The following is a 26,690-nucleotide window of genomic DNA, read 5'->3' on the forward strand; positions in this document are numbered from 1 at the left end:
CAGGCTACATACTATTACAATCTTCTAAGGGACACACTTCCTTTTCCCCTATGTCTATTAGAACCCCCATGCATCTCACTTGAATCGTTGCAAGGTCACACATTTTCTTCCGACCAAAGTCATCATACTTACCTCTGAAGGCTACTGCGGTCAAGGCACTACATTACCACCCACTACTGGGACTCCTACTCCAAACGATTTGAGGTCTAGTTGGGACTTCTTACCAGGGAGATCCCCTTGAATGTTGGTGGATCCAGCACCATCAACAGTGGGTTAACCACTTTATTTATTAAATATGGATCATCACATTATTACATTATTCCCTTGGGTACCTCCCTCTGTACCCTATATTATCCCCCCTAGGTATACTACACTAAGTCCATTGTTGGTTATCTTATAATATGTTGTGGTTGTACCATTTTTTACACCAATATTGTGAAGCTCCAATACTAAAGTATAAGGTGAAGAAAACAAATAATAAGTGTAATTGTATAGAGGTACACTTATCCTTGTAGGTAGACATATTTTTTTTTGAAGAAATTTTCAAAAAAGAAAAAATTTCTAAATTGCTTTGGAAGTTTTCAAAAGGTAGTGTCCTTGATGAGACAAGCATGATAGGAAAAAAAGTGACCTTGATTATGCATCTTATTGATAGTCCTGTAATATTGACACATATATTGTTTGGTGGACTTGGCCTAAGTAACCTATTCTTATTTGGATTAGTTAAGATTGAAGTTGCAACTCTCAAATAAATTTCCATTCCAATGATAGAAATATTCAAAAATAAGTTGAATTTTTAAATGTAATTGGAAAATATTGAGATATCATCAATGATTTTTATCAATTTCTTGACATGGTCATCCATGTTTGACTCCAAAGTTCTCCAGGTATTTTTTGGAATTGAGCTTTTGTAACATCCCTTAGGAGTTCGTACATAATGAGTTATTTCAACAACTAAAATGCACCCTCGAGTTTCCAACACCACCAAAGGTATCCCCCTTATGTTGGAAATCCTTTCAAATGACACAAATTAGAGATTATATCCTTAATATTTTCTTGGGAAGTAGTATTTCCTTAAAAATATACCTTTCCCTTTGCAAATCATTTTTAGAAGGACTATTTTGATCTGCATCTTGATGTCTCAAACCAAATTCCATACTCTCCACCATGATTTGGCATATTTTTTTTAACCATGTCAACATAGTTTTATACATCTCTATCTTCAAACAACAATGAAATGAAAAATTTTAATCCAACACATTAACATAAATGGTGGGAACCCACCATACAAACTAATATTAGTGGTGATTGAACCGAATGTCAAAATTACGTTTGTTCGAGATAATCTCAAGTTTAATACATGAGCTTGAGATTAAAAAATTAATTATCCTCAAAATTGTTATTACAAGAAATCACCACAATGCAACCATTTTGACCTATTATTAAAAGAGTATCTCTTACTTCCAAGCACTCTTTCTCTTCTTCTTCTTTTTTTTTGAAAATTCATTTTTGAGAACTTCTAAACTTATTTCCTGAATGGATGGAAAGAAGTTCCAAAATAGGTTGCCCAATCTTACATGATATTGTTAAAGAAGAAAAATTTATTTCTTGGCATGACAATGATTTCACATATACATTCCCATCAATACCACCTTTAAGAAACAAGTGTCAGGGCTTTGTATTGGTGAACCTATCAGAAAAAGCTCCAAAAAACTTTTCATGCAGAAAAATTGTTGTTTGTTTATATCCAACAATCGAGATATTTTTTTGCGGGATAAGGATAGGCCTAAATGCACTTCCTGGAAGAACTAACACGTCTCAAAAGAACAAACATAATATTACCTAAAGGATAAGCCTAGATGCATTGCTTAGAAGAAAAGACATAATATTACTTGAAGTTCTATTAATATACTTTCTAGATATAATCTGATCAAGATTATGCTCAAAAAGTGTCACTAGTGGCAAATGTCTCTATGGAAAATGTGTCTCATCAAGGAAAACAACTTGACCTGTTTCCATTTTTTGCCAATGCAAATTACTTTGTTTAGAAATCTCTCTTGCCATAAGCATCCCACTTAAACTTGTTTCTCAAGGTGTAGGACTGATTTAGGACTGATTTAATCTTGTAAATTGTTAGCATCTTCATCATTTATATAGAAGAATACTTTTATAACATTACCAGTCACACATATTGTTGGCTTAAGTTTTGGTTACACATGGCTTTGTTGAATAATTTATTTGGGAGGATCAAAGATGAAATTTGGTTTTGATTTTATATCTGCCCTTTTTATTTATTTTATTAAAATATGCATTCTTCCCCTCATAATCATAAGCGAGGTACATGACTTTTCAACATAACATATTTTAATATACATATGTCTTCTAAAAATTTCATACATGATGGAAAAAATCTTGATTAATGTTACCAACCTTGTTTATTTTCCTTAATAAAATTCCTAATTTGTTATGTCATGACTATACTTTTCTTGATTACACATTATAGTGCATCAAGAATTGTATGTCAGTACACATTGAACAATAGAATTCTTTGCCTCAACAATTAGAGGTTGTAACAAGCAGACGATGAAATTTTTTGGCTCAATTGTATACCTAACTAGGATTCTCATATAATAATCAAGTTCTAGTGGGTCACTTATTGAACATTAAAAATATTATTAAATAATATCCCCTTAGCTTATCTGACCTTACATGCCTTAACTCCCTAAACCATAGCCACTCAACGTTGAGTCAGTATCATTAATGCTTGTTATGAGAAAATATAAAGAAAACTTACATGTATGTGTACTTGTGTTTGTACATATAATTAGAACTTAGAATTCCCTAACCTTTTCTAATGAACATTCAATTGGTAATAAAATTGTTTTTTTTTCATGTTTTGGTTGAATCTTCTTGAGATTAATTTTATTTGTCCTATTTTTCTTGTAATGGTAGTTTTGGTATTGGTGTAAATGGAAAATAAAAAAATAAACTTTAAATAAAAGAGATAAATACACTATGACAATTGAAGTGGATCAAAATATGGCACCATTACATAAGAAAAATAGCCCTAAAATACATGTAGATGAAAACAAAAGAAAAATAGGGGGAGAAAAAAATGTTGACTTATGGGAAAAGGGGGAGCTATTCCCAATAGATCCTCCCTCCAATTCTCATTCATAGTTTAAAAATGCAATGGGATTAGTAAAGTTCTTGTATAATGGAAAGAAAGGATTGCTAGAATATTATGAACATTTAGAAGGAAATTATCAACACCTTGAGCAGAAATTCAACAGTCTACTCAAAACAATTTCTAATATGGAGTACATAAACCACTGCTTGGTTGAAAGCATTAATCAAATTCAGAACATGAATTTGGTTGCAAATAATTAGAATATGAGTTTACGACAAACCATATTTTTTCATAATCAAAATATTATCAACAAGAAAGAGGAAAATCAGATATTTTCCAAAGACAGACAATGTCTAAATAAGGAGGTTGCCAATTTAAATCAAAAGTTTCCCTTTTAATAAAAAATTTTGAAAACACCATTTGAAGGAAGAAATATGTTTAAAAATATTACTAGAATTTCTTCTTTGGTATCAGCAGGGGGCACTATGAAAAAGGAGTATGTACTATCAAATATCTTATCAATCCAAACAAGGTAAATGAAATCCAAGATAGTGAAAACCTATCTCATAATTTGAAGTTCGTGTGCAATAAACTTTGAGGATTGAACTATTTTGTTTTAGTTCCTTGAGAAAATTCCTTTTAGATTAAGTGATAAATCAGATAGTTGAGGGTATTGAAGTAGAGAAAGTTTAAAGTGATTTTGATGATATTGGGATTAGTATACGAGGTTATGAAACACTTTTTAAATTCTTACGAGAAGGATATGTAAATGAGGGAATCATTAAAGTTTTAATTACTCGTCCTTTTCATATCGAAAATGCTCATGCAAGAAGTAATAGGAAAAATGTTGGGCCTCATGGGTGACATGTATCATATAGAAGCAAAGAAAGAGATAAAACAAAAGGGTGGGAAGAAAAATATTAAGAATGAAATTGTGATTTTAAATTCAAAGAACAACATATGGTTAGATCTAGAGAAAAACCTTAGAAGTTCTGTTCAAATTTTAAGATATTTATGTGGATGAAGCAGATGGAAAATTGATATTTTTCATAAACCTGGATGAGATGGAACTCATTAATAGTGAAAAATATGAAAGAGTTTCTATCACATTAATGAATAGGGCCATGGATCCTAATATTGAGGTAACTAATGGAGAATATTTCTCTGTCCAATTTGAGAATCACATATGGTGGTTGGGATTGTTTCACATTTCTAAGGAGTCTCATGAAACATTAAAATGGGTTTTTTTATCAAATTTCAATACTCCAAACAATTTTTTCACGTAGAAAAGGAGAAAATTTATGTTGATGGCTATGGTTCATATGAAGTTGAATGGAATTTAACAGCAAATTTAAAACATTAAAGTACATGTACAATGTTGGTCATGGTGCTAATGCAAAACATAGTTTCATTTATTATATGCACATAAGAAAGAAGGTAAAATTGCCAATAAAAATGGGATTATGAGTTGTAAACAAGACATCATTCCAAATCGTGATGAGATGCAGAAAAATATGGATCCCATACCACCTATACCACTTACAAGGGTACATATATGTACATTACAAACATTTGTAACAACTGATGATAAATTAGTGTATTTTTCTATTCTATTTTCTTGGAATAAGGGGCCATAAGAAATTTATCAAAATTAAATTGAAGCAATTGAGATGGTTCTTTCTAATGTTGTTTCAAATGGAGGTAGTGTAAAATTTGCAAAGTTACATAATTATCACAGGCTCGAGGTAATGTTCCTTCTCAACCATCTATGGGTGGGGTTAAAGCATGACACTTTATTATAGATGTAAAACCATCAAGAAAAGATTGTTGGGAAATTTATAAGGATATTATTGATGCAAAGGATTGGAACATACCCCCTACTATAAGGGTAGAAGGATTAATTACTCTAAGATCTTACCTCCAATGTATCATTATGGAAATTGGGTCTAAATTCTTTTTATCTTTTCCAAATTCCTCAAAAATTAAAATGGATGATCTCATTGTGTTTGCCTCATCAAGACCTTTCCAATCATATAAAATTTACCTCAAGCTGACTTTTGAATCAAATGATATGGTCATTTAAATCTTGGCCTATTAGATAGTTCCACATCACTCTAGCCTTCCATGTGGTACCTATGTGGTCCCCACATGGATATCCATGCCAATGTCACATGGAAACTACCGACCCATGCATGCTGGGTCACATTATACCAGTTTCCAACTTGTTCATGACCAGTACTACCTTATCCCTGACCATAGTCTGTAACACCAAGCATTTAAATATATATATATATATATATATATATATATATATATATATATATATATATATATATATATATATATATACGTGTGGGAAACCCTTTTCCACCTCACCTTGGGGATAATATCCAATGGATTTCCTTTGCAATCCCCTGTCGAAACTATTGGGGATGGACCTACGAGATTACGTGGAACTTGCCGCATCCTGCCACCACATAGAAATTCTAAGAGAGTGCTCAACTAATGTTTCATCACCCTCATGGACCCTCCCCCTACACAAATTCACCCTTTTTCATTATTGCATGCATGTGGGCCCTATTTCTGTAACATCACCCTGGGGATAAAATCCCAGCGGGGTTACACTACCACCAAAAGGTATCATCGCGGATGAAGCATCAGGGTGACGTTAGCGACCCTTTCCATCGGGGTGACATCACCCTCCATATGGTTCCACTTAGGGTGTACCATGTGTCACCCATTTTTGGGCCACTTGGCCCCATAAAAACCTCAAATTTAAATGATATGTTTCCTACTCCCAGGTCGCAACATCACCCTAGGGGCTACATTGGCTATGGGTACCACCATTCCTTCACTATAGGATAAAGATTAATTTTTATGTTATAAAATTTATATTTCATCCTTCGCCATAATTATGTCGAATGGACCAACCACCAGCCCCACTGCACCACATCCTCCCAGCAGTAGAATCCAAGTGGGATTTGAAGTAGCCTCTTCTACAAGCTTTGAGGATTATTCGAGGGTCATTCAATAGTGCCAGAACTTTTGCAATATCCAACGGGACTGGGCTTTCCCTGCCTATGCATCGTTGGTCACGGCACCTGACCATATGGTGATACAAGGGGTCTACCTTTTATCCTATCAACAAAACGAATGAACATGTACGCTCAAGCCCCCTCCCTCAATGCTTTTTTACAACACCTGCTCACATGGGCTATTACAAATCGATTGGTTGGGAACTTAATTCCTTAAGGCTCATCCCTACTCACTTACATATGTGTTATATGTATTATAAATTCTTTAGTGAAGCTCATTAGATATATCCCTCTTGATCTTGTAGTGGCTTCAACCCATCTTGTAAATAGGCATACATACATATGTATGTATGTATTTATGTGTGTGTGTGTGTGTGTGTGTGTGTGTGTATATATATATATATATTGAAATCTCTCCTGAGATTTTTAATGTTTCGTCCTAGTTTTTCCTGCAACATACTCATTATATATATATATATATAAGGAAACCCCATGCTTCCTAACCTTCTAAGGAAATTCCCTCAGCACTAAGAGGATTTTAGGGCTATCTCCTTCGAATATTAAAATTTAGAAACAAAGGCCTATTATCAGAATTTTTTGATGTGAGAACTTAAATTATAATAGAGATTCACCTATCTCTTTCACACTTAGGCCATTTACTCAAATTTAGGACCATCTCCACACAAAGATGCATATAACTACTACATTCAGGCAGTTTGAGTTAAATTTAGGCTCGGGAATTAAATACAAGATTGGGACCATTCCTTAAGACCTTTGCACAAGACATTAACAAACCCCATTTATGTAGAAACAACATCCCTCTATAATTTTCCTAAACATAGTAGCAACACATTAAATAAATCCATGATGTCCCTATGCATAATGCATTTAACAATTCCAATGCTTCACACTATAATCATATAGTGTAGACCCACTTATACTATACAGTCTATGCACACATGATTAAGTAATATGCATATGTTCAACCACCTCCTATACCAAACCACTATGTTAAATATTAAGCTTAGAATAAATATCAAGATCAATAACTAAACCATTCTACATTAATCACATCAAACTATATCATTCCCAATATCATACAAGAGCCATTTTACACAATCATAATGGAGGTAAAAAATGCAATAAGAAAATTTATGAGCTTTACAGACATATAAAGCTATATGAGTACTTATCTAGTAAGGAATAATCTGGTAACTAATATTGGTACTTCAACTCTCCACCCAACCTTAGACAAGTTGCAGTGAAATATTTCTTCCAGTTGTGACCACCGAGCTAAATTCCAGAGCTTGATGAGGAGTGCTCAACCGGTAGATTTCCCTACTCTTTGTTTTATTCTAGAAATGTAGTGCTTCCTCTGGGTATGTTGGAAATATTGAGAGGGGGATGAATAAGTATTTCTTATCCATTAGTAACTTCTTATCCTTTTTAGAGCATTAATTAATCTTCAACATCAAATTCAATGCCCAACAATAGACAATAGAGACCAGAATTTTTAGGTGTAAACCCTTCCAAGAGAAAAACCATTGAAGGCTTCTCTAATAATTTATGAGTACATTAATGATTTAGCTCTAAATGAAAGGGAATCCCCAACTCCCTATTACTCTAGAAAAGCGTTCAATTTTCTAGATCCAACTAGAAGGATGCTCCAACACCCTGGTTTTATCAGTTGTTGCTGAGAGGATGCTCCAACACCCTTGCAATCTCTAACTTGCCCTAGCACCACCCTACCACCATGAAGTGTTTTCAGGCTCCAACCTGAAGGTGACTTCAACCACCTTCCTACCACCACCCAACCACCCTGAAAATGATAATAGAACAAACCAACTATTGTGGGCTCTCGTAACAGGGACAATGACCCACTTACAAGATATTTTTGGGCTCTTGTGCCGGGGACAATGACCCATATACAATATATTAAATGAGACCCTTACCACAGTCATAAAATGATTATTTCAAAAACCCAACTATAATTTTCTTCAGATGCTCAATAAGACAAATGGATCCTTGTTGCAAGATCACCAGATTGTTGCAATTATTTGTAGTGAGGCACAATCTGAATAATAACACAAACCTTTACTGCAAGACTAAATAAATGTTATTGGATGATTAGATTCTTTCTAAATGTACAAATATCTCTTCTTTTATATGTCAATGTAGATTTTTTTTGTAGATTCAATAGCTCTTGTGATATACTAAAACATAAGACAAGAATCTACTCTACTCTTTACAATAGAAACCAATAATGATCTGTGAAAACAATAATCGGAAGGAGGGAGAATATCAATTGCACATAACACAATATTTATCTAGGGAAAGAAACTACTCAAAACCCTAATCCTGCTATAGTGCATCAATCAGAAGATCTAAGAATAAAATATAATGCTTTTTCTCACTAGAACAATTGCTGCAAAAGTATGATCTAACTCTCTACCTCACAAGCCAGCTCAAGCCAACACTTAGCCAATTATGCTTCCTTCCAATCCCCTAGTTCCTTGCACAATTCCTAAGAGAATAATCCCATATTTAATTGGGAAATCCTTCCTCCATAACTGTGCAATCCAAACTTAGGTCCTCAACTAATTTCATGCACCATTTGTACAACTCGGAAATTTATACAACTAATAGTACATTGTCCCTACACTCTAATGTCAACTGGGTCTTCCTCTGAACTAAAATTCATGAATTATTTGTGAGTGAATCTTCATTTAACTGGTGTGGTACTGGTTGATGCACTGGTGCACTAATCCACTATTAGACCTCTACTAGTTCCTCCAACAATAGTTAGAACTAGTTTAACTGACTATAACTTAGTTAGACTGAGTTATATAATTACAACTCCAAAGAACTCAACCTGGGCCCCTAAAATTTAGGGATCAGTTTACATGACTCTAGATAGACTTCCAACTCAAATTTCCTAAGCTAACTAAGTCAACTTAACTTAGTTAACTATTACAAGTTGCTATGAGAAAAGAATTATAATTTTAATTCACAATTTAATTCAAGGACAAATTAAATTGGAATTTCTTGTTGCTATTTTTAACACTCCCTCTCAATAAGGGATTATCATCTACTCTGATTATATCTCTGTGAAACTTGAAATTACATCTTGACAATTCCTTTGTCAAAATGTCAGCAACCTCCTCCTCTGTGGGAATGTACTCCAACAACATAATTTGCCTCTGCACACAATCTCAAAGATGATGATACCAGATATCAATATGCTTGGACTGATCATGAAAAACTAGATTTTCAAAGAGTTTGATACAAATTTGATTGTCACAGTAAATCACAGTTGGATTCATCTATTGACCAAACAAACTAATTAGAATCTTCCTCATCCAAATGGCCTCACAAGTTGCTTGACTAGCAACCATGTACTCTGCCTCGTCTGAATTGCGTGCAACTGATCTCTATTTCTTGTTGTACCAAGAAACAGTTGTTGAACCAATACTGAAGATCCCTCTTGATGTGCTCTTCTTGTCAGATGGACTCCCTACCCAATCTGCATCGGTGAAGCTTTGAAGCTTCACTCCCTCTTTCCATATGTACCACAATCCATATTGAGTAGTGCCTCTAAGGTATCTCAACACATCCTTGGCTGCCTTCCAATATATCTTGGTTAGCCTAACCATCGCTTGACTAAGCTAGTTAACTGCATAGCACATGTCTGGTCATGTGTTCACCAAATACATGATTGAACCCACAACCTTCCTGTAAACATTAACTTCCACTGCTTCACCCGAAGTAGCGTCCTCCTTCATCCAATTACCTGCTAGAGGAGTCTCCATGGGGTTACTGCTCTCCATGCAGAACCTCCTGAGTATTTTGTTGGCATACTTTCCCTGAGAGAAAAATAGTTCCCCATCACCTTGCCATACTTCCATGCCCAGAAAGTAGTGCATGAGCCCCAAGTCCTTCATTTCGAACTCTATTGCAAGATTCTCTTTACAAGACTTGATCATCTTATCATCACTTGTTAGAATCAAACCCTCGACATATAAACCAATATTCAACAATTTACCTTCCACCACAATATGGTACAGGTTCGCATCTTCTTCACTTTTTGTGAAGCCCAACCTGGTGAAGTAGCTATCGATCCTAGTGTACCAAGTATGGGGTGCTTTCTTCAGCCCATACAATGCTCGCTTGTGTTGGCACACATGCGAATCTCGGTCAAAGGTCTCAAAACCTTTAAGCTACTCAATATACACCTATTTCTCAATCATGGCATTAAGGAAGGTTTTCTTTACATCCATCTGATGTATCTTCCAACCCATCTGCACTAATAGTGCCAATATAGATCTAATTGATGAGTACCTTGCAATAGGAGCAAATGTCTCATTGCAGTCAATCCCCTCTACTTGAGAAAATCCTCGAGCCACAAACCTGGACTTATGTTTCTCCACACTACCATCCATTGCTTTCTTTACCTTGTAAAGCCATCAGTAACTTGTCTGTCGGTCTTGGGAATACATCCCAAACACTCTTCTTGACAATGGAGTCATGCTCCTCAACCATGGCATCAACCCAAATCGGTTGTTGCATTGCCTCCGCAAAAGAAGATGGCTCTGTCTCAACACATATACTCATAAGAGCCATGTATCTAGTGTACCTCTCAAGTGACCTCCTCTACCTGCGTTGTGATGTGGGTATTCCCACATTATCTCCTGCATCCTGCAATAACCAGTCAGCCTCTCTTGTGCTTTCTCCCATCTCTGGAAGACTCTTCCTGAGTGGATGTCTCCACTCCCGGATCCTCTACATGTGGCTGCTCCACATAAATCAGAGGCTCCTCATTAGGAGCTAAAATCTCCTCAACCACATATAGTTGAAGCTCCCTCTCAAGGGAACATCTCATGGCCTTCTCTTCATCAAATTTGACATCCCTACCAACCATTATCATCCTATTGGTCGGCAAGTACACCTGTTAGTTATGAGGTGTATCAGTGTACCCCGCAAATATCCCCAACTCTACTATCGGCTTAAGTTTCTTTCATGCATATTTGGTCACATGGCAATATACCGATGAGCCAAAAATCCTGAAGTGACCCACATCTAGTCTCTTCCTTGAGAAAGGATCCTCTAGTGTACTCATCCCAAGAATCTGATGAGGGATTTTGTTCTGAAAATAAATAGTTTTGTTGCATGCCTCGACCCATTGTGTGTTGTATACCCTGATCATGAAACATTGCCTATGTTGCCCCTACAATGCTTCTATTCTTCCTTTGAGCCACCCCATTTTGTTGTGGGTTATGGGGTGCTTTCAACTCTTGTTTAATGCCTTATGTCGCATAGAAGTTTTTAAATTCATTTGACACATACTCGCCACCATTATCACTCCTAATATCTTTCACCTTCCTACCAATATCTTTCTTGACAAATGCTTTAAATTCTCAAAAATTTCCAAAATTATGATCTTTCTTCTGCATGAAAAAGATACAACATTTACAAGAAAAATTGTCAACAAATATATCATAATGCTTGTGCTTGGTCGTGGATGTTATCGAGAATAGTCCACACACATCTAAAGGACTCGATCGAGGATCGCCCGTGCTCAAATTTCTTTGTTGTGAAACGAAGCTTTGGTTAATTTTCCCAAAGTACACCCTTTTCATGTATCAACTTTCTCTAGTGTACCTTTGGGAAGATTGGTAGAAATTTTTTGCATGATTTTCAAAGCGCCATGATCCAAGTGACCCAACCATATTTTCCACAACTCACCAACGTCTCACCTCTATACCTTCTCTAATTTCATGCTCAAGGTAGCAAAATATTCTACCTCCAATTTATAGAGATTCTTCACCCAAATCCCTATTCTCTTTACCTATCTCGTGGCTATGTGACGAAGGAAATCCTTTCCCTTACTAAAGATCACATTATAGCCTCTATCCTCCAACATGGAAATAGATACCAAGTTCTTCTTCAAACCAAGAACATACATAACATATTGCAAAGTGAGGGGAGCCCCGACTCCATCTGAAAGGTAACTGTTCCCAACCTGGTAGCACTATACCTCCCATCATCACCCATATCGATATGCATCTAGAGATCCTTCTCCTAAAATTCACTGAAGAGCTCCTTGTTACCATTCATGTGGAAATAAACTCCACTATCTAGGTACCATACACTACCCATCATCGATGACACAATCCATACGATGAGGGTAAATTCCAATTCGAATTGTGAGGCAAGAGCCTCCCCTACCGCTCCTCTTGAGGACTTCTTCAGCAGACAATTTGTAGCAAAATGCCCTAACTCGTGGCAATGAAAGCACTTGAATTTTGACATATCCTTTTTCTTACCTCCATGACAAGAATATTATTTGGAATTGGATGCCTTCCCCTTCCCTTTCTTTTCCTTACCCACTAAGGTACAATTTTACCCATCATCAGTGTTTGATGAGGATCCGTCTCTAGTGTTCCTCTGAATCTCTTACCGTACCAAATCCAACCACAATCATTCCTAATCTGGCAGATTCTACATCCCATTGATAGAGTCCTGATAACTCTTCCAACTCTTAGGGAGTCCTAGAAGAGCTAGGCTCATCATATCATCCTCGGCAATAGTAATCCCAACACTTCCAAGATCATCACGATGATGAGTGAACTTTGTCAAGTATTTCAGAATAGAGTCGCCCTTCTTGATCTTGATCTTACTGATTTTTTCCTTCAATGCCAACTTCCTATGGTCACTGTTATTCTGAAACAGGTTTGTCAATGCCTTCCACATTGAGTATGGAGTTTCCTTGCCATGTAGACTCGAGACAAAGTGATCTTGAACTCCCTCAAGGATAATCCATCTAGCCCTTGCCACATACTTTATCCATTCAACCATATCTTGAGCATACAATGATGGAGGCTTAAGAATGTCTTGATCAATGAATTCCTTGAGGTCATTGTCTTCCAACACTGCTTCTGTCCTGTCCTTTCATGCTATGTAATTCGATTTTTCATCCAAGGCATACTCAAGTCGTGACCCGTAGAAAGACATATTGCTGATATGAAGTATGAACTACAAATTTGATTTCCACCTACACAACAGACTTGAAATATCCTCTTCTATAATGTCTTTAGCTCCAATACCATGTAGATTTTTTTTTAGATTCAACAGCTCATGTGATATACTAAAACATAAGACAAGAATCTATTCTACTCTTTACAGTGGAAACCAATATTGATCGATGAAAATAATAATAATAAAGAGGGAGAATATCAATAGAGAATAACACAATATTTCTCTGGGGAAAGCAACTACTCAAAACCCTGATCTTGTTATATCGCATTAACCAAAAGATCTGAGAAGAAAATACAATGTTTGTTCTCACTAGAACAATTCCTGCACAAGTATGATCTAACCCTCTGCCTCACAAGCCATATCAAATCAACACTTAGCCAATTTTATTTCCTGCCAAGTCCCTACTTCCTTGCACAATTCCTGATAGAATCAACCCATATTTAATTGGGAAATCCTTCCTCCATAACTACGCAATCCAAACTTAGGTCCTCAATTGATTGCATGCACCATCTATACAACTCGAAAAATTATACAACTGATAGTACATTGTCCCTACACTCTAATCTCAATTAGGTCTTCCTCTGAATTGACATGCATGAATTATTTGTGAGTGAATCTTCAGTTAACTGGTGTGGTATTGGTTGATGCACTGGTGCACTAATCCACTACTAGACCTCTACTAGTTCCTCCAACAGTTAGAACTAGTTTAACTGACTATAACTTAGTTAGACTAAGTTATCTAATTACAACTCCAAAGAACTCAACCTCGAACCCTAAAATTTAGGGATCACTTGTTGGGTCCCTATAATACTAGTGATTACCCCATTACTATTGTATTTATACCCCTTATTTATATTTTTGTGCCCCTATTACCCCCATATTGTTATTTATGTGCCCCATAGAATCCCTCTATTGTTATTTTTGTGGCTTTATATTATTATTGTTAGGTCGGCTGGATTATATTGTGACTCCATAGACTCCTATATATAGAAAGGAGGTTTTGTCATTTGTATCATCCAAGAATTGTTCATTTATGTAATGTAAAGGAGGTTGCCCCCTCGAAGAGGCTGAATTCTAAGGCGTTGATCTATCTTTCCTATCTTTTCTTGAGCTGGTTTCATAACATTTGGTATCAAAGCTTTGGATTCTAGGGTTTCACTGCTCCAAACAGGTCATCGTGGAATTTTCGCTATAACTTTTTTTCTGTGACGTTTCAGAAGTCGCAAAAAAACCCATTTGAGAAGAAATCGCGCTGAACCTTGGGTCCGAATTTCAGAGCTTTTCACGCTATATTTGCGGAGATATGATCTGAGGAAGTTGGTCTTTTTGGAGACTCCTGAATTACATTCAAAACAGGTGACCTGGGGAAAATCGTCATAACTTTCTCTCTGGGGATCGGATTGAAATTTCGTAAGAAGCTACAGGAAGAGGACAGACTGTAGTTTCCTGTATGCGAGTTTAAGATCCAAAGGTTGAAATAGTGACTTGTGGCACGTCGTACAAGTTTGCTCTACTGAACTAGTCTAAAAGCAAGTCACTGTGGGATATTTCACATAACTCTTCCTTGGAGAATCCAATTTGGGTCAGACTTGTGGCATTGGAAAGAGGACACAGAGGGCTACTACAGATCACAAATTCAGAACTAGATGATTGGAAAGTACAGAGATACATCAGAGGCAATATCGAGCTCCTACAAAGTGAAAAAAGGTGTGTAGATTTTCTTAAAATTTGCTTAAGCTTGGTTTGAAAATTTATTTTGAAGGAATTCAAAGGGCATAGTAGAGAATTATTATCGGTAACTGATGCCCCGAGGAAAGAAAATGCAAACACCTAGTAAGGAACCTGAAAGCTCTAGCATGACTCATGAAGAAGAGGAAGAAATGCAACATGATATATCAAAATTACAAGACCAAGTGCAACAACTGTCCCTTGCACAAAAAGGAACAGAATCTAAGATGGATGGTTTAAAGAAAGATGTAGAAGCTAAGATGGATGGTTTAAAGAAAGGTGTAGAAGCTAAGATGGATTGTTTAAAGAAAGGCGTAGAAGCTAAGATGATTGACGTGGAAGCTAAGATGGATGATTTGAAGATAGATTTGAAGACAGACATGGATGAATTGAAGATAAATATGAATAAGTTGCTACAAGAAATGGTCCCTAAGGGTGAAAGGGTACTAAAGGAAACTCATGATGAGAACAAAAGAAATGTATGAATCTAGATATACTTCCAACTCAAATTTCCTAAGCTAACTAAGTCAACTTAACTTGGTTAACTATTACAAGTTGCTAATTCAAGGACAAATTAAATTGGAATTTCTTGTTCCTATTTTTAACAGTCAATGCCTTCAACCACTATAGTCTGTGTTATGTTTATCCTTAAGATTAAGCTTTCACGAGGACTGAATAATTCCTACAATGTCTGAAACAAGAAACATTGATCTTATTGTTGCTTCAAGTCTCCATGTGATAAGTCACGAGAACATTCTAGATTTGAAGCCTAGAATACTCATTTCATTCCATAGAGGTTGGCTCTAATAGATTCCCATACAATATGTATATACATATGTCCAAAATGATTGTCGCAGAGGTTAGTGAAATCAGGCAGCAGGTGTATAATTTTATGTTCATCCTTCAATAAGTATAAGGACAACCAATTAGCATGCCATTGTACTGGAAAAAAGATTTATAAGTGATTAATATAAGGCCAAAATAAAAACAATGTTTTGATCTTAAAAGTGAGACTAAAACTTTCCAGTTATGAAGTCGCATAAGAATCACTCTTGAATGATTCAGACTTCAATCAAATATGGAGCCATTTCTCATGTTTCTTCGTTGTTCTAAGGATCCACAATGATATATATATATATATATATATATATATATATATATATATATATATATATATATAACACAAAAATAACTCCCTAAAGAGGGTTGAGCCATAGAGATAGTGCTCAAAATTTTGCCGTAGAGATTAGGGTATGAGGTTGCAAGTTTTAAGTGTAGTTTGGTCATTGTTTTTCTTATATTACACTCTGAACAATCATCAAAATACTTTCATCTCAGGGCCGAAATCTACAAAGAAAGTATGATGCCCATCCTAAACATTCATGCCACAAAACTTATTATAGCCCTTAGTATTTCTATGATAGAAGTCTTGTACCAAAGAAAAACACTTCGGTGTCCCTAAAAAACACTCAAAACATAGATATAAACCTTTTCATGCTTAGAAATGATGCCTTAAAGAAGGTTGAACCCTTCCTGCAAGAGAAAGCAATGAATCCCAACTAAATACCAAACTAAGTGCAAACCTCCTCAAATGCCTCTTGTCTAATTTTCAAGTACTCCACAGGGCAGAGAGAATAATTTCAGAGCTCAATACTTCAAGTGATATTTGTTATTCTATTTGTTGGAGAAGAGACAAATTACTTGACCATTTGACTTGACCAAAGAAGAGCAGACACATCATCATCCTTTGGGGTTTTTTCCCACAAGTTGGGGGCTTCATCTTCAAACAACGATATCTCTCAAACCGAGAAGGATTTTGTGGCATGCCATATACCATTGGAATTGGCTTGACGAGGAGAATCCAAAAAATATGATCTGCACTTGAAAAACTATGATTTTCCATGTAATTTTGGTCAACAAAGGTGGGTAATATTCTAGTTCTTATTGGATTGACATCAATGACAACCACATTTCAACAATCTCCCCCTTTTCATTTATGGAAACACATGTAATCCCCCTATGGTCACAACTTCCCTTGACTCCATGCCTCTAATCTTCCTAACTTGTTTCTTATGATCTCCCTAACCCATTTTATCTCCTCCTTTGACATCAATCACAAAGGGTGACTCCCCCTGACAAGCTTCCTATTGTTGTGTACCTATAACCTACCTATGTTCCCCCTGTCTGCTAGGCTGGATCGAATGGATATCAATGTGAGCGCTGAAGAATCCTAAGCTTCTGTGGAAGATACTCAAATGTTTGTCACGGTAAAGGTTTGGTAGAAATGTTAGTTATTTACTCCTTGGTCCCAATATATTCCACTTTTATGTTCCTTTCTACAACCTTTTCATGAACAAAGTGATACTTGCTAGGCATGTATTTTTTTTAGTTCATGCTAGGATTCTTGGAGATGCATATGGTGTTGGTGTTGTCATAGAACATCAGAATGGGGTCATCAAAATTCACCTAAATATCTCACATTTTTTGTTTCTTCCAGAGGACCTAAGTACAACATGTTGTTGTTGCTATGTATTATGCTTTTGTTGTGGATAAGGAGACTTAAGAAAGCTTCTTACTCAACCATGATACAAGACAACCACCTGAGTAGAAGGTTTCTCCACTTGTGCTTTTACGGTCATCAACACTCCTTGCCTAACATGCATCTGTATAAGTTTTAGTAATTAAATCATTCCCTTTTGGATACCATAAGACAAAATCTGTTGTTCCCTTGAGATATCAAAAGATTCTCTTCACTACAACAACATGGGATTATTTTGGTGTTGCATGGAAATGTGTTACCTATCCAACGACTTGCATCAAATCTAGACTGGAATTTATCACATACAGGAGACTACCAATCATTTATCTATACATCCCTTGGTCTACATCCTTGGATAAGTCATCTATGCTCAACTTGCAACCAATCACCATTGGGGTGCTAACTCGTTTGTAATCCTCCATCTGAAACCTTTTCAACAATTTCTTTGATATAATTGGTTTGACAGATAAATATGCCCTTGTATTCCTGAGATATCTAAAGTCCCAAGAAGAAATACAACTCACGAAGAAATGACATCTCAAATGTTGGAAATAATGCTGAGAGGGGGGCTGAATTAGTATTTACAAATCAATAACTTTTTCATTTCCATAATCAGATTTACATACGCTACTTCAGTGAAGGGAACTTGCATGTGCATGCAATTGTTCTTAAGGTAACTAGCGTATATCCAATGAACTTGTGATTTAGTTAATTCATCATATGTTGATCTTTAATCATTGCATTAGTACTTTATTAAACATTAAACAGTAACCATGTGCAGTAATAATAGAATAAACCATCACACATAAGCGACACACATGAACACCAAGATTTAAGGTGGAAACCCAATGTGGGTGAAAACCACCTGCTGCTGTCATCTCTGTCTTCTTTTAATAATAAGAAAATTTGTTTATAATCTTGTACTGGTGCATATTGATACCAGTACGTAGGCACCCTCCTGCAAAAGGCTCCAGCTTCTTCTGGAAGGGAGCTACAACCCCCTAGCTCTTGTAATAGTCGATATATTTACTAGTACATAGGCTTCAACCTACATAAGGCTAAAACCTTCACTCGTTCTCCAACTGCCACTGGAAGGGAGCTCCAACCCCCTGATCAAATCACCAACCACTATTGGTGGGAAGCTTCAACTTCCTCACTGAAGGCTCCAACCCTCAGTATCCTCCAGGGACCACGTTTCATAAATTTTCACACTGGATGCTCCTGGTACACAACAACACTATATGTAGGCCACATTTCATCAAATTTTCACACTAGACCCATTAGTAACATTGAAGCTCAAATTCAATCAACACTACAATACATCCATCAAATACATTTGCATCAACCAATTGCTGAAACTCAATCATCAATCTATGATATAACTGAAACCCAATCATTAATCTCTGAATCAATCAATCACTGAAACCTCTGAGATAAAACAATCATTGAACCTCTGACACAACTGAATCAACCATTCATTAAAACTTAATCAAATTCAACCAATCAATTGGAACAGACAAATCGTTGTAACCAGTACATAGATCTGAAGCCAGAACATTGCATCATCATTCAGAACTAGTTGTAACCTCAAAAACCATGCATCAGAATGTATATGCTTCTTGGCTTAACTCAAACTACGTGTATACGCTACTTCCATTAATAAAACCTACGTATACCTTCAAAACTACTGCAAATATAAACTTTTGAATCAAGTCTGTACCAACCAGCAATATACTGAACATCTACTATCAACTTATAGAGCTTTACATAGGCAACAACAGAGATCACTTCTTCTCACTTATAAAATCAATCAATCAAATACCAACCTCCTTATGCATTCAGTTTTACATTCAGATCTAAGAAGACTTCATTGACAGACAATAGTAAAACAACATCACTGATCTAATAGATCAGTCATCCTTGAACATCAAGCTTTTCTTTTGCATACTCTACTTGGAAGAGCCGAACTAGCGTGTATACGCATCTTCACCAAAGCGAACCAGCGTATAGATCTGCAAATACTTACTTATAACTTCGCTGCAATTCCTGACTTCAGACATACCTAGATCATCACATATAAAGGATAAAACATGTGTTAGCAATCAGATCTAGCCCATCCATTATCAAATCACATAATGATAAGTCATTTTGATCTTGATCCATCATTAGATCTCATCCATCATCAAATGCTCAGGTGCATATTTAGTCTAGATCAAGCAAAGCATCAAAAACCCATAACATGCATATTTGCTTTTGATATAACACTTCATAAGATATTCATTGTTTTTGCACTTAGCCCTTTGATCTTCTCCTCCTTATATACTTAGATCCTTTGTCAATACCTCGGACCAAAACCACTTGGGACAAATACCTTGGACCAATACCTCAGACCAAAACCTTGATTTTCCATCCCATACGCGCTTTTCCTTCTGTGAAAGTGTGTGCATATGTGATCCAAATCGGATCCATAAACGATTGTCATAGAACCATGACTGAATCGGGATGAACAAGTCCATGAAGAATCTAAAATAGCTATCGAAAACACCTTGAACCAATGGCCATGGCAGTCGGCGTGGAATGACGACGACCTCGGTCAAAGCGCGCTGACCGAGGCCCATGGAGACTACACAGGAGGTCAAAATAGCCCCTGGGAGCCACGGAATGGGAAAAGGAGCTGATTTTCGATGCATGTTAGCTGGGCAAATAGGGCTGAAATGGTAGAGCTTAAGCACTCAGTGACGTTGGGAGCCGGAGGACCATGGGCAGAGAAAAGGTAAAGCGCCATCGTATGAAGGTGGGACCCACAACCTGGGAACCGACAGTTTTATTGGGGTACCCTTGAACGGTAAGCGATTTTGGAGAAAACGGAGCGATCACACTTAGCGATCGACGCGTGGCAGCGGAGGTGAAAGAAAAACTGTCGTGATCGCGCGTTAGCGGTCGAGCAAGTCAACTGCACTCAGCGTGCGAATGACGTTGGATCTAGAGGAGCCCAGATCGAACGGTTAAGATTGCATCCAATAGACAGAGTAGAATTAGCAGGAAATTAAGCCGTGATTTAAGGGGATTTGGAATCCGTTGACCACCACGGTGGAGAAAGAAATGAATCGATGAACAGGCTGGTGTTTTTCCAATGGGGACGCATGGCTACTTCTTGAGCATTCATGCTGACGCCGAATAGGGAATTTCAAGCACACAGGAGGAAGGCGAATCGACACATGCGAGAGAGGAACCGAACCGGCATGGAGGTTGAGTGGCTAAAGCCATGAAAAAAGACAGTGAACGAGGATTCAGAGAGAGAGAGAATGAAGAGTCGAAAGAGACCAAGAGAGACAGTGAACAGTAAACCCTGAGAGGAGGACTGAGCACAGAGAGCAGTAAAGCCAAGCAGAGGAGACAGAGGGCCAAGCTGACCACAGGCAGCATCGAGCACCAGAGAGCTTGAAGATTCAAGCCTTCCCATAGAGGAATATGTCCGGATTGAGCATCACAGTTGGCTCTTTCCACTGTAGACCGAAGGTCACAGAGCTGGTAGGAAGAACAAGAGTTTGTGTACCCCAAGTGGCTTGGGGAATCCAAGAACCACCCTGCCAAGCAAAATCTGCTTCAGGAGAACTCATATTGAGTCCCTGTATTGTAATTTCTCTGCTCAAAGACATAATAAAACAAGGCCACCACTGAAGCTAGACCGGAGATGTAGCCCTAGAGAATAGGGTGAACTCCTTATTAAAAAGTGTTTGTGTCTTTATGTTGCTTACTGTATTTCTCTGTTGTCTTTCCATTTATTTTCTGTGTATTGGCAATCTGATCGATCCGTTGTTTCAATAACACAGAACACACGCCAGCACATGGGTTTGTAATATCTTTTTGTTTAATAAATCTTCAACTGAGGTCACTCATAGGGTAATTATCGGATCAAGTGGTATCAGAGCTCTAGGCTGTAAGGTTGGACAAGCTTGTGTTGGTTTAGTTGTGAATGATCACTAGATCAAAGCTCAAATTAGGAGAAGGAGAGTTGGTGGAAACTAATCCTGAAATTGTGAGAGTCTATTCTTGAAAGACAATGTCAGAAGAAGGTTCTATAGGGCTAGACCCTCAATTCATAGAAATTTTCCTAGCTATAAAGTCTATGGTAGAAGAAATGTATAGGGACTTTAGAAAGCAGAAGGGTGAAGATTCATCAGGCTCTAAGCAAGATAAAGAAGAAGATGAATCTCATTCCCATGACCACTCCAAAGAAAAGGGGGAAGAAGAAAACTTCCCTACACCTCCTAGTAGCCCTGTGCATAATAAGAAAGCATCTTTGATTAAGTTAGATGTTAAATTTGATTTGCCTATATATGATGGGGAGCTAAATGCTTAAAAGTTGGACAATTGGATTAGAAAAATTGATGTGTATTGCAGAGTACAAAACATAGACTCAGACAAGAGCAAGATTCAGCTGGCAAGCCTTCACCTAGAGGGCACTGCCTTGGTTTGGTGGGAAGGCAGAACCCAAGCTGATATGAGGAAGCATGGTAAGACCATCTCTGTCTGGAGTGACTTTGTTACTGCAATCAAAAAGCAGTTCTATCCATTGGCCTACATGCAACAAGCCATGATGAGTTGGCAAACTCTCCAGCAATTGAAAGGGCAAAGTGTACAAGGGTATACTCAAGAGTTCAGAAAGAGAGCATTGATGTTGGGTATTTCATTAGACTCACGAGAAACTATTTTGAAGTACATTGGTGGTCTACACAGCTACATGAGGCATACCATCCTTATTTTTAATCCCACTAGTATAGATGAGGTATATGTACAAGCTACTCATCTAGAAGCTAGAGGAAAGAATGGAAATCCAGAAGTTGGGGGACCATCCCAACCCACTGTAAGCAAGAGCAAGGAGAAAAGAAAGCAGAAGTGGAAAGCAAGGAATGCTAACACTGCACAGAAAGGAAAAGCCTCATGCACTCACTATAAACAGGAGGGGCATGATGATGAGCATTGTTGGATTCTGCATCCAGAGCTGAGACCTAAGAACTCGGAGGGCAAGAAGAAGAAGACTGTTGCAGATATTCAGAAAGATTTGGTGTCAAACTTGGGAGATGAAACAGTCATTGCAGCCACAAGTATAAAAGGTAAGAATTATGAAGCATCTACTAGTAATTATGTTCAATCTGTTATTGATGAAGAACATGAGAGAAAAAGGCATGAGCTTTTCCATATTCGAGTTGTTTCCGAAAATCAAAAGATTGATACTTTGTTTGATAGTGGCTCACAAGTAAATCTGATTTCTGAAGAAATTGTAAAGAAATTGGGATTAGCAACTACACCTCATAAGAAGCCATACCCATTAGGATGGTTGAATGATAAAGCACAACTACAAGTGACTAGATAGTGCAAACTCAAGTTTTCTTTTGGGTCAACATTTGTAGATGAGGTTGAGTTAGATGTAATTCCTTTGGATATATGTGGAATTGTTTTAGGAAGTCCTTACTTGTATGATAGAAAGGCTATTTTCTATAGAGCTGAGAACAAGTATCTACTTGTTAAACATGGAATTGAATACTTTGTAAGAGCTCATAAGCTCAAGAATAATTATACTCTCATAAACTCAAGACAGATGAAAAGAATGATAAATTCATGCAAATAGTTCTTACTGATGGTTGTAAAAGAAAAGAAAACTGATAAAACCAATGTATTTGAGGGTTGTAATTTTGATCAGCAAGCTGATATAGAAAAGATTGTTTCAAAGTATGATGTCTTGTTTCAAGAACCTCAAGGTCTGCCACCCAAAAAGGGAATAGTACACGATATTATTTTGCAGCAAGATGTTCCTTTGCCTAACATTGGGATGTACAGGTTATCTACTTTAGATAATGTTGAAATCAAGAAGCAGGTGCAGGAGTTGCTCGAGAAAGGGTTCATCAGGCCTAGCACATAACCATGTGGGCCACCAATCGTTTTGGTGAGAAAGAAAGATGGCTCGTGGAGAATGTGCATTGATTACCGAGCATTAAATAAGATAACAATCAAAAATCGTTATCCCCTTCCTCGCATAGATGATCTTTTAGATCAATTGAAGGAAGCTGTTTATTTCACCAAGCTGGATTTGCACAGTGGATACCATCAGGTCAGAGTTGCAGAGCAAGATGCATGGAAGACTGCTTTCAAAACAAAGCAAGGATTGTATGAATGGCTGGTTATGCCTTTTGGCTTGACCAATGCCCCTGCTACTTTCATGAGATTAATGAATGATGTACTCAGACCGTTTCTTGATGATTTTGTTATTGTGTGTCTGGATGACATTCTGATTTTTAGTAAAATGTGGGAAGAACATTTAAAGCATGTTAAGTAGACATTAGATGTTTTGAAAAGAGAAAAACTTTATGTTAAACTCTCCAAATGTGAATTTGGAAAAACCTCTCTAAATTATTTGGGTCATATATTAGGGGGAGGTGAATTGAAAATAGATCCCTCTAAAGTGGCAGTCATTGTAAACTGGCCTAAACCCAAGTCTGCTATAGAAGTGAGAAGCTTCTTACGAGTAGCACAGTATTGGAGGAAGTTCATTTCAAATTTTTCCTCAATTGTAGCTCCCTTACATGCTCTAACAGGATTGAACAAGGTGTTTCATTGGGGAGGCAAACAGCAGAAAGCCTTCGACACCTTGAAAGAAAAAATTAGTGCAGCACCTATACTAGTACTGCAAGATCTACAAAGACCATTTGAGATCCAAACTGATGCTAGTGACTATGCCATGGGAGCAGTGTTGACACAGCACGGTAAACCCATATGTTATCATTCTAAGACTTTTAATCCTGCAGTAGTTAACTATCCTACCTATGATAATGAATTGTATGCATTAGTTCAGAGTGTGAAAAAGTGGAAACATTACTTAATGGGAAAAGAAACAGTAATACATACTGATCATCAGCCACTTCAATACCTACACTCTCAAACTAAGTTGCAACAATCAAGACATTACAGATGGATGGGGTTTCTACAACAGTTTCATTTAGTCATCAGATATAAAAAGGGCATACATAACAAGGTTGCAGACATGTTATCCAGACCCATTATAAATGCGTCTACCATACTTTAGCATAATTTTTTGCTGCATGAAAGCTACATAGAACAATATGCTCAGGACATGGACTTTAAAGATGTATATGCAACTTTGAGTCAAGGCAAAAGAGTAGAAGAATTGGACTATCATGTGAAGGACCAACTCTTATATCATTGTGGGAAACTCTGCATTCCACAAACTGAGAGAGCAAAGATAAGTAGGGAAGCACACACTTCTCTGATATCAAGTCACTTTGGGGTAAGTAAAACAGTTGCACAGCTGCAAAGGTTATGCTATTGGCCAAGAATGAATGAGACAGTTTCTAGATATGTAAAGGGGTGTGCTATGTGTGCCAAAAGCAAGCCCAGTAATAGAAAACTAGGCTTATACACTCTATTGCCAGTTCCTTCTCACCCTTGGGAAAGCATTTCCATGGATTTTGTTGGAGGGATGCCCAAATCTAGGAAAGGTCATGATTATCTATATGTTGTTGTGGATAGGTTCAGCAAAATGTGTATTTTGATACCCCGTAGTAAACAGATTATAGCTGAACAAACTGAAAAATTATTCTTTGAACATGTATGGGTTCATTTTGGATTACCCACTTCTATTATATCTGATCGAGACACCTAATTTGTGGGGAAGTTTTGTTCCAGTCTATGGGAACTAATGGACACCAAATTAAAGAAAATCACAGCTTTTCATCCACAAACAGATGGCCAAACAGAAGTATTTAACAGGGCAGTGATCCAATTACTGAGAGGATATTGCAGAAAACACCCTAAGCTTTGGGATGAACACTTGTGTTATGTGCAGCATGCTTACAATAGAGCCAAACACTCTTCTACCCAGAGATCTCCTTTTGAGACCTGCTTTGGTTTCATACCAAGATCTCCCTTGGATTTTGTCTTTGGTAAAGATACCATGGTTTATGGACACAGTGATGTGGACAAAGCAACTAGGTTCATTGAATAGATCCAAGAGATCCACCAGGTAGTACAGGAACAGCTGGAAAAGAGCCAGGCCAAGTACATGGCTAGGCATGATAAGCATCTAATGGAGCATAGTTTTCAAGTTGGAGACAAATTCTAGTTGTATATCAGCAAGGACAGGATGCAAGGTGAAGGTAAGAAGCTAAAACCTATCAGGTATGGACCCTTTAGGATACTTAAGAAGATTGGTGAAAATGCTTTTCGCCTTGATCTGCTAGCTTACATGCACATCTACTCAGTCGTGAACACAAATTGGTTGAGGTTGTTTGAACCTTCAATGGTTGAGGACCCTGAAGAGCAGAGTCAATTGCCTTCTGTTGATGACCTGCTACCTGAATATCTTAATGAGTTGCAGGAAGATACAGTGTTGGACAGGAAGGTAAGGATGACGCGCAGTGGACAGGTGGAAAACCTCATAATTGGGCTTAAAGGTTCGAAGCCGAGCAGTGCGAAGTGGATTGAGATTGGACAAGTGAGACAGCAGCTTCCTCACTTAGTTGATGCTTGAAGAAAAACCAACTTTTGGTGGTCCAAAAGATTTTCAGTTGGGAGGCCGTGATCCGAATCAGATCCATAAACGACTGTCATAGAACCATGACTGAATCGGGATGAACAAATCCGTGAAGAATCTAAAATAGCAATCGAAAATGCCCTGAACTAGTGGCCATGGCAGCTGGCGTGGAATGACGAGGACCTCAGTCAAAGCACGCTGACTGAGGCCCATGGAGACTGCGCAGGAGGTCAAAATAGCCCCTGGGAGCCTCGGAATGGGAAAAGGAGCTGATTTTTTATGCGCGTTAGCGCTAACGTGCATCGTTGGGCAAACAAGGTTGAAATGGTAGAGCTTAAGCACTCGGTCACGTTGGGAGCCAGAGGACCGTGGGCGGAGAAAAGGTAAAGCGCCATCATACGAAGGTGGGACCCACAACCTAGAAACCGGTGGTTTGATCGGGGTGCCCTTGAACGGTAAGCGGTTTTGGAGAAAACGGAGCGATCACACTCAGCGATCGATGTGTGGCAGCGGAGGTGAGAGAAAAACTGCCATGATCGTGCATTATCGGTCGAGCAAGTCAACCGCGCTCGACGTGCGAATGACGTTGGATCTAGAGGAGCCCAGATCGGACGGTTGAGATTGTATCCGATAGATAGAGCGGAATTGACAGGGAATTAAGCCGCAATTTAA

The 26,690-nt window shown here is 37.5% G+C and overlaps 1 pseudogene; it reads right to left on the reverse strand.

The window, feature by feature from the left end:
• Positions 1-345: 345 nt before the first annotated feature.
• LOC149169142 (uncharacterized) overlaps positions 346-26,690 on the reverse strand; it is a 41,231-nt pseudogene continuing 14,886 nt past the window's right edge.

Source organism: Pinus tabuliformis, chromosome 4_2 (genome assembly GCF_031772625.1).
Source record: "Pinus tabuliformis cultivar Carrire ecotype Pingquan chromosome 4_2, CPIR1, whole genome shotgun sequence".
NCBI classification, from domain to species: domain Eukaryota; kingdom Viridiplantae; phylum Streptophyta; class Pinopsida; order Pinales; family Pinaceae; genus Pinus; species Pinus tabuliformis.